Source organism: Miniopterus schreibersii (assembly GCF_964146895.1).
Source record: "Miniopterus schreibersii genome assembly, chromosome: 14".
Lineage (NCBI taxonomy): Eukaryota > Metazoa > Chordata > Mammalia > Chiroptera > Miniopteridae > Miniopterus > Miniopterus schreibersii.
The window spans coordinates 9,298,426-9,307,902 of record NC_138114.1 but is presented as its reverse complement, the minus strand read 5'-3'; positions in this window follow the sequence as shown (position 1 = coordinate 9,307,902).

The window sequence follows — 9,477 nt, the reverse complement described above, 5'->3', positions numbered from 1 at the left end:
ATTTTCCATGATGGTTTGATTTTATAGAACGGTCTTTTTCAAGGGTAACCAGATCCAGCATTTGTTGAGTACAAAACATTTGTTGAGTTGAGTTTTCAACCCAGGGTGACTCTGCCCTGGGCGGACCTTTGCCAGTGTCTGGAGACCCTGTGCTTGCCACAACTTGTGGAGAGCACGCTTACTGGCATTTAGTGGGTAAAGGCCAGAGGGGCTGATAAACATCCCACAATGCACAGGACAGGCCCCTACAACTAACAGTTATCTAGCTTTAAAGGTCAATAGTGCTGAAGTTGAAAAACTTCAGTGTAAAGAGAGATAAGAGAGATCCAGGGAAATGTTGCAGCATTCCATTTACCAGGAAAATCTAGAAAATGTCCTTGCACTTACTAGCCTGGCAAAATTCTAACTCTCTTCAAGAATCCACTCAATTTCTCTGGAAACCACAATTTCCACCCTCCATCAAGGATGAATCTCATATCCATTTACTCAGCTCTTCAATTGCTATTTCAGGTTGTCAATTCCTGCAAGTGTGTAGTGCAGGCCTTCCAGTGGGCACAGTTGTTGCATCCCTGGACCTGCCTGTAGACACCACCAACTAAACAAAACCACTGCAGGGGGCAGGGGGAAGGCAGGGGCAGTAAATACTCAGCTCTGCTGGAGTCAGCAAGGAGGGAGCAGAGTAGAGGACACTTTGTGGGTCTTGAGGAATAAAACTGACTGCCAGGCAGCAAAGGGGGAACACAGCGATCATGACGGAGGACAGGCTATGGGAAGTCTGCCCCCATCGCGGACGGCATTTCCATGGTCTCTCTCAGTGCGCTAAAGGTGCCTTGGAGAGAGGGCCCATCTCCTCCTACCAAACATTTCACTCTGAGATCTAGCACAGATCTTTTCCTGTAGTAGACCTAGAGCTATTGGCATTATTGGGATTAACATGGGATTAACATCATTACACTTTTGACAGGAGAAATGATCACAGAAGGGCTCAAGGAGATAAAATTGCCATTGTATGGATTTACCAGTTTGTGTATCCATTCACCTGTCGAAGGAAATCTTGGTTGCTTCCAGTTTTGGGGATTATGAATAAAGCTGCTATAAATACTTATATGCAGACTTTCATGTGAATGTAAGTTTTCAAATGAGTTGAGGGCAATGGCTGGATTGCATGATAGGACTATGTTTAGCTTTTTAGGAAACTGCCAATGTTTGCAAATATTATTAACCTCCATTTCTAGTAATAAACTCATTTGCGGTCATGATCCAGTATAAACACTAACATTTTTTCAACCCCCATTCACTGGGTATTTACCATATGCCAGTTTTAGGCACTGGGTTTACAGTAGTAAAACAAACAAAACTCCAAGTTCTGGTGGAGTTTATATTCTAGTGAGGGGATATAAAATAATAAAATAAATAAATGAAATATCTTACAAGCCAAATGATACCTTAGTGAAAAACTAAAGAAAGTGGGATAAAGAGTTTCCAGAAAGCAAAAACTATGGCGACAGTAAAAAGATTCAGAGTTGGGGTGGAAGAAGAGGGGACACTCCATATGATACCATAATGATGGTTACATGTCAGCAGACATTCTTCCAAGCCCACGGAATGCACACCACCAGCAGTGAGCTGTATGCGTCCGTGTGGGTTCATCAGTCGTAATACATGCACCACTCTGGTTAGGGGTGTTGATGATGCGGGAGGCTATGCATGTGGCGGGGGAAGGATACGTGGAAAACCTCTCTACCTTCCACTCCAATTTAGAGCAAACTGTCTCAACATAATAACGGCCATATATGATAGAGTAAACTGAAAATTACTCTAAAATTTTGTCTTTTTTTTTTTAAGTTGCCAGAAGACTGGTTCAACCTTTAACATGCATATGTATTAATCTGCTAAGGCTGCTGGCTGTCCATTCAGGCTACTGAAACAGAATCCCACAGGCTGGGTGGCTTATAAACAACAGAAATTTATTTCTCACAGCTCTGGAGGCTGGAGCACCCAAGGTCAAAGTACAAGCTTGGTCAGGCTCTGATGAGGGCCCTCTCTGGTTAATATCCAGCACTTCTCACTGTGTCCTCGCAGGTGGAAAAGTTGGATCTCTGTGGGCTCCCATTCATGACCTAATCACCTCCCAAAGGCCCACCTCCTGATACCACCATCACATTAGATTTCAACATATGAATGGGTGGCAGGGGCACAAACTGTAGCAGCTGTCATATAACAAAAACCACAGACTGGTGACAAACACAGAAATTTATTTGCTCACAGTCTGGAGGCTAAAAGTACACGATCAAGATATCAGTAGGTTTCTTTTCTCCAGAGGCGTCTTTCCTTGGCTTGTAGATGGCTGCTTTCTCACTGTGGCCTCATGTCCTTTCCTGGGCGCATGGTGCATGCACATTCTTGGAGTCTCTTCCTCTTCTTATAAGGACACCAATCATATTGGATTAGGGCCCCACCCTTACAACCTCATTTAATTTTATTGCTTTAAAGATCCTATCTCCAAATATACTCAAACTGGGGTTAAGGCTTCAACATGTAGATTTGGGGAGGAAAACAATTCAGTACATGACAACATATAACTGATTATATTTTTCATGAAACAATATTTACCCATACCAATAATAAATTCTGATATTATGTTTTGTTTCCTTAAAAATATTAGTGATTCATTGAATGTATTTCACAGTTCCTTAATAGACCAATGTAGTTGCTTTATAATGTTACCTTAGCTAGGCTGAACTATTTTTCCCAGAATTCCCTTTCTGGTAGGTTTCCCATTGAGATGGACCACAACACAGATTCTTGTGCATTATTTGGAGGGCATAGGAGATGTAACAGCCATTTTGTAGCTCACACATGCTATTGCTGATCTACTGACCACCTCATTGACATGAGACAGCACTAGGCACATGACTGTTCCACCTTCTCCAGTGCCTACCCCAGGTGTGTGATTACCAGGTATATGTGATTACCTCTATGACTAAGGGGCCCAGCTTCTCTAAAATATCACACCATCAAGATCAGAGGCCATGAGACCTGCCCCAGGTTTTAGTAAATCCTTATGAGCTCCACTCATGTTTATGGGTTCTAGCTTGCTTTTTCTCTCTTCCATGTCACATGCATCTTCCTTTCCTTACTATCTGCCCTGTGGTCTTAAAATGTCTTCATCAAACATAAAGACAACCACTTTAGACAGACTGCTTAACCAGTTTCCACAACTGCATAAGGTCAAAGCCCTGTAACAAATCCCTTTAGGCATGCACACTCTCTTAAAGGTTCTGTGTCTCTAATTAAATCCCGCCTGAATCATAAATTTGTACCAAATTGGGTCTTGTTTCTCTGAATTGGGTGTGGGTTTTCTGGATTAGATTCTGCAATATGCTTAGATTTATATTTAAAATGATTAATGACTCTGTCTCAGTGGTACGCAGTATCAATACAGTTACTCAAATGATTACCTTTAGACACCTGTAATCAAGTGCCTGTACAAAGCAAAGCTCTGGGGGATCAAGTATTTTATTGAACATAAGGAATACAATGGGATTGGTTGTTTACTTCTAAATATTCTAGAGAACTTGGGAAAAGGACACTAGAAGCTCGGGGGTTTAAATCCCCAGCTCAAGACCCATGAAATGGACTATATAAGCTTCTATAAATACCCTTAAAGAAGTTCTTAACCCCTAAATCTTCAGGGCTGAGATTTATGAAAACCAAACCCAATGACAAACCCTTTGGGTGGCTTAATTACAATGCAAATTGAGTTTCCAACCTTACCGGGTCTCTTATTAGGGCATTCATTGGGAAGGAATGGGATCCTGAACACTGAGATGGAGAGAGGAGTAGATTTCAAAGAAGCTGAGCATCTTCAATGCCTATAAATAGTTTCAATGTATGTTCAACTTTCTTTATAGCAGAACTGATACCGTTGTAATTAACCTAGTTATTAAAAACAGAAAAGGAGCAAAGGGAAGGCCACATATTATAGGTATGTCATTTAGACAGCTTCACCAGGAAGCTAAAGCTTTACAATCCCCAGGGAGCCACTGGTCTGTTCCCCATGGACCACTGGGCTTGGAAGAGGCTGGACAGGGAGGTGATAGACACCTGCCCAGTAAAGTTGGGGTGACGTGAGGAAGGTACTTGCCTGTCAGTCACACCTGGGAATAATTCATTGGCCAGAATGGGCACGGCCACTGCAAAGGCATGAAATTTGGGGTATTTACTTCCTTAAACAAAGTTCACTCTTTTGGTTTCTCTTGTGCTCTTGTGCTCATGTGCTGTTGGGCCCCTTGGCACTCCCGTTGCCTGGGGCACACCCTCTTGTGTTCACCCATATGGCCCACAGCCATGCAGATCCCCACACACAGCGGACTAAATGGACTGTACCTATACTGGGCCTGGCTGTAACATGGAACGAAAATTCTGGACACTGGCTTTCCTTCTAGCTCTATGGAAACCCCAGCTACACTTCTTCTATGACTGGACTGGGACTTTGGAAACCTAGAGATGTAATTCCACACAAATAAAAATCACTCATCCTCCCATGAGAGTCTCAGAAAATTCTTTTTCTCAAGGTATCGTAAGGACCCCACTCAGTGTGAAAGAGGGCACACCAATTTACCTGATAACAGAATTAGCCCTTCCACTCCTACCTGAGTTTAGCCTCTCTTGGCTTTATGAAACTATCATGAAAGAAAGGGGAAAAAAAAGAACTTATTATGGTCTCTCCTGTCACAGTTGTCTTGGAAAGGACTTCTGATCTTCAGGACCTACTTTCACTGCCTCTCCTTGCTTCTAGACCTATAACCAGACATAAGTCTCATCAGATGTCAAAGAGTTCAAATTGTGACCCATGAAGAGTTGTGCTACACACCTAAAGAATTGTACAATTTTACAACTTTATATTAATAGAAATCTGGGAATATGTTTGGAATTAGAGTAAAAAGAATATTAAGGTGGATCAGGCTAAATTTATTGACATGGGCCCACTAAGTTGATATTTTAGATTGAATATTTTAGCTTGAGGGGCTAGTAATGGCTCTTACTGTCTGCTTGATTTGATTGAACAAAATATAGACCTACACTAAAGAAAATGAAATGTCAAAGCTGACTTGATAGAGGAAAGTATCCAAAGGCTTACGAAGATTGGAATGTTAGATTTTTTTTTTTTTAGTATGTTTTTATTGATTTTTAGAGAGAGAGGAAGGGAAAGGAATAGATAGAAACATTGATGAGAGGGAAACATCAATTGGCTGCCTCCTGCACGCCCCCTACTGGAGACCCAGCCCACAACCCAGGCATGTGCCCTGACTGGGAACCAAACTGGTAACCTCTTGGTTCATGAGTCAACACTCAGCCACTGAGCCACACCAGCTGAGCTAGAATGGATTTATGTAAGACTTCTCACCAACCTTGAAAGGCCCAGAAGACATGCCTTTTGTCAGGCAAGCCCCAAGTCCTTGAAGAACTCTGTGGTTGATCTTCCCTATAAGTCAGAAATTACAAAGGGAACTGCTATCTTCTAATGGGGATGTAAATGTAAGTCCAATGGGGATGCTGAAACCCCAAAGTGGCAGGGGCAAAGTGAGGCATTTAATCATCAAAAACATGGACATGGTTACTGTTATGAACAGTGGAGCCAAAGCAGTGATCAGAATAGTTTAGCTTGCAGAGATATTTGGTGTACACTAATTGATCATGGTGTAACTAGAACTAAAATAGATGGAAAGCCCACTAAAGTCTTCATCTAAGTAGAAAACATCCAAATATAATGAGCAGAAGTATGACTTGAATCATAAAAAGAGTCATGCCCTCTCAGGCAATTCCCAGCATTGAGCCAGTTTACAGAACCAGAGAGTCTCTTGAATAGCAGAGTGTCTGGGTCTGCTTGAGGAAGAACCCACTACACTGCCCAAAATGTATGTTGTTAACCTTCCTCCCAGCATTCTCCAAAAGAACCTACAACCATTTACTAGTGTGACTGTGCATTGGGTAGAGGAAGTAATCAGACTTTTGGGAATTCCCAAACACCGCTTCTGAACTGATGGTAATTCCTAGTGACCCTAAGTCACTGTAGTACACCATTCAGAGTAGGGGCTCACGGAGGTCAAGTGGCCAATGGAATTTGAGCTACTGTCTATCTTACAGCGGACCCAGTGGGTTCCAAACCCATAATGTAGTTCCTTCCTCAACTGTGAAATGCATAATTGGAATAGAGACACCAGAAATTCTCTGAATCCCCACATTGGTTCCTTGACTTGTCAAGTGAGAGCTATTACAGCGAAACTAGCCATGTAGAAGTCATAGGAACTGCCTCTGCTTATGAAGATAAAAAAACAAAAGCAATAATGCATTCCTAGAGGGATGACAGATATTTGTGCCACTGTCAAGGTCTGGAAAGATCTAGGGGTGGTGATATCTACATCTCCATTCAAATTACCTATTTGGCCAATGCAGAAGACTATGTACCTTAGATAATCACAGGGGATTATCAAATATGTAATCAGGTGGTGACTTCACTTGTCACTGTGTCTCCAGATGTGGTTTTGTTGCTGGAACAAATCCACACTCCTTAGGCACCTGGTGTGCAGCTATTTAGTGGCAAATGCTTTTTCCCCTATACCTGGTTGTAGATACAATCATAGACAGTTTGCTTTCTGCTGGGAAGGCCAGTAATACACCTTCACTGCTCTACCTGAGGGATATAGCAACTCTTCATCCCTGTATCAGTCTCGTCTACAGAAATCTGGATCGTCTTTTTCTCCCACCATGCATCTTGCTGGTCCATCACAATGATTACACAATGCTGATCGAACCTCCTGTGTAAAAAGTAGGCATTATTCAAGGTACCTTGGTAAGACACTTGTGTACCTGAGGGTGGGATATAAATCCCACAAAAACTCCAGGGTCTGCCACCTTGGTAAGATTTCTAAGGGTCCAGTCAAGGAGAAATGGCCAAACTTACAGGTCCACATTGATTCACATTTCTACTTGAGGATTTCTCTTTTCTCTGATGAAACTTATACATTTCTTTCTCATGAGCCTCCAATCAGGATCATCAAGGTTCGGGGCCTTCTCCATGGCAACAATTGCTTCATACAGCTTAAAAATCCCCAGCTTAAGTCACACTTGAATTAATGTCTTTCCTGTACCATATGGTGGGTGTTTTCCCCTCGAACCATGAGGATACGCTACTGTTTGTCCTCATATACAAAAATTAACTCAAAATGGATCAAAGACCTAAATAAAAGAGCTGAAACAATAAATTACATAGAAAAAAAATAGGTACTAAACTTATGAACCTTGTTCTCAGAGGTGATTTTATGAATTTGACCCCAACAGCAAGGGAAGTAGAGGCAAAAATAAATGAATGGCACTATAGCAAACTCAAAAGCTATGTTGGCTGCAAAAGAAAGCACCAACCAAACAAAAAGGCAACTAACTGAATGGAAGAAGATATTTATGAACAACAGCTCTGACAAGGGGTTAATATTGAAAATATATTTAAAAACTCATACACCACCAAACAATCTGATTAAAAAGTGGACAGAGGATCCCTGGCTGATTTTGGTTGGTGGTTAGAGCATCAGCCCACAGACCAAAGGGTTGCGGGTTCGATTTCCGGTCAAGGGCACGTACCTTGGTTGCAGGTTCAATACCCTGCCCCATTCGGAACACATGCAGGAGGCAATCAATCAGTGTGTCTCTCTCATCAATGTTTTTTTTTCTCTCTCTCTCCCCCCACCCCTCCCCTCCCTTCCCTAAAAATCAATGGAAAAAATATCCTTGGGTGAGGATTACCAAAAAAAAAAAAAAAAAATGGGCAGAGGACCTGAACAGACATAAGCAGCACAGTGGTGAAGCAAAGCATGCTGGGCCCGAAACCGAGGTTCACTGACGGAACATCCTGTGCTATGGCTGCCTCTTTTTTCTGCCATGAGGTTTCCTTCACTGTCGCTCATCTCCCTACAAATTCCCTCAGAATATTTTGGATTGCCAGTCATGTAGAATCTCAGCTTCCAGTTTTAGTGTCTATCCAGTCACCTATGTCATGGATCTTCTGGGTGGTTATAGGAGAAAGTAAGAGCCCTGCAGGCTGCCTCTTAGATAGCTGCCTCCCTCCTCCAGGAAATGCCAATCAATCTCTCTGGGGGCAGGGTCCACAAACAGTAAGGTCATTTTGTCTATGACCTGGGTCAAGGCCACCAAGCCCCATGATTGTAAGATTAGCCTTTTGGTGTCTTGGTAAACAGCAGCGCTAACCAATCCCAGGTACATTGGCTAGGGGTTTTCCATGGGAAGAGCAGTTAGGGTACCTCCCCTGGTAATTTGAGAGGGACTGGTCCCCTTTTCTTTTCTCATCAGTGTCTGGGCCCTGGGACATCATGAATGTGCACTTCAATATTCCTGAGCGTCAGGAGTGTGTGAGATGGCGGAAAGAAAAGGAGCAGCAGAGGAGTTGGGGAGAGCTGCTACCCTTCCCTAAACGGTGACAGCTCATTAGGCAACTGTGGTGCCGTGCTCGTTTCTCCCTGGAGTGGTGATGTCCTACCTTTTCACAGATTTCACCAAGGGCCATCCGCATGCCCATCCCAACCGTGCACAATACAGCAGTATGTATGGCTACCGCAAGCAGCCAGGGATGGTCACCAGGCTATATATGCAGTGACCAGAGCGCCCTAGCCAGAACCTTGGTAGGTGGGGCTCAAATGCTCACCATTTGGGGTGCTGTATGGTCACTGCCTTTACAGGCATGAGCCTCAGAGACCACCTATCAAGCAGACTGAACCCAATGACAAGCCACCCAACGGTTAGCCAAAAAAAGTTCTCTTAAGGATGAGAGCCTGCTGGGGTGGTAAGAGATAATGACACCCAAGAAAGAACGCCGTGCTGTACAGACCAAAGTGCAAGCCCGACAGCAATGGCTGGTTCTGTCCCAAGAGGCTTTGCCATTTCATGAACCCAGTTAGTTAGCCAAAAGAAATCAGTCAACACGGAATAGGTGACCCTGTTCTTGAATAAACCGTCCTGTTCACGAGCCAGCTGTACAGCCTGCGTCCCACTGTTGATAGAGGAATTCCTGCACGAGGGTAATGGAATGAACATACCTGACAACGTACAGATGAGATCTACATAAGTTTCCCAGCCTTGCACATTCTCCCACCAAGTGAGGGGGACACCACGTGCCACACAGGGCCACACAGGTGTCACACCTGGGAACAGAAGAAACAACTGGGGTCATGGTAAGTGGCTCTGTAGTAGCAAGAGGGTGCAGTGACCCCTGGTGCTGTGAGAGGATGTGACTGGCTTGTTTGAATAATTTTGCTGGCTGGGAGGAAAGTGAAACTTCCTTCTCAGGAATAAGCAAGAACTATGCCTCTGCCTGGTCTTCCTGGGGAAGGGAAGGGGGTAGTCTGAGCACAGGGCCTTGTCTGTGGGAAGAGAACAGGGAGGGAAACTTGCAGCTAGGTCATC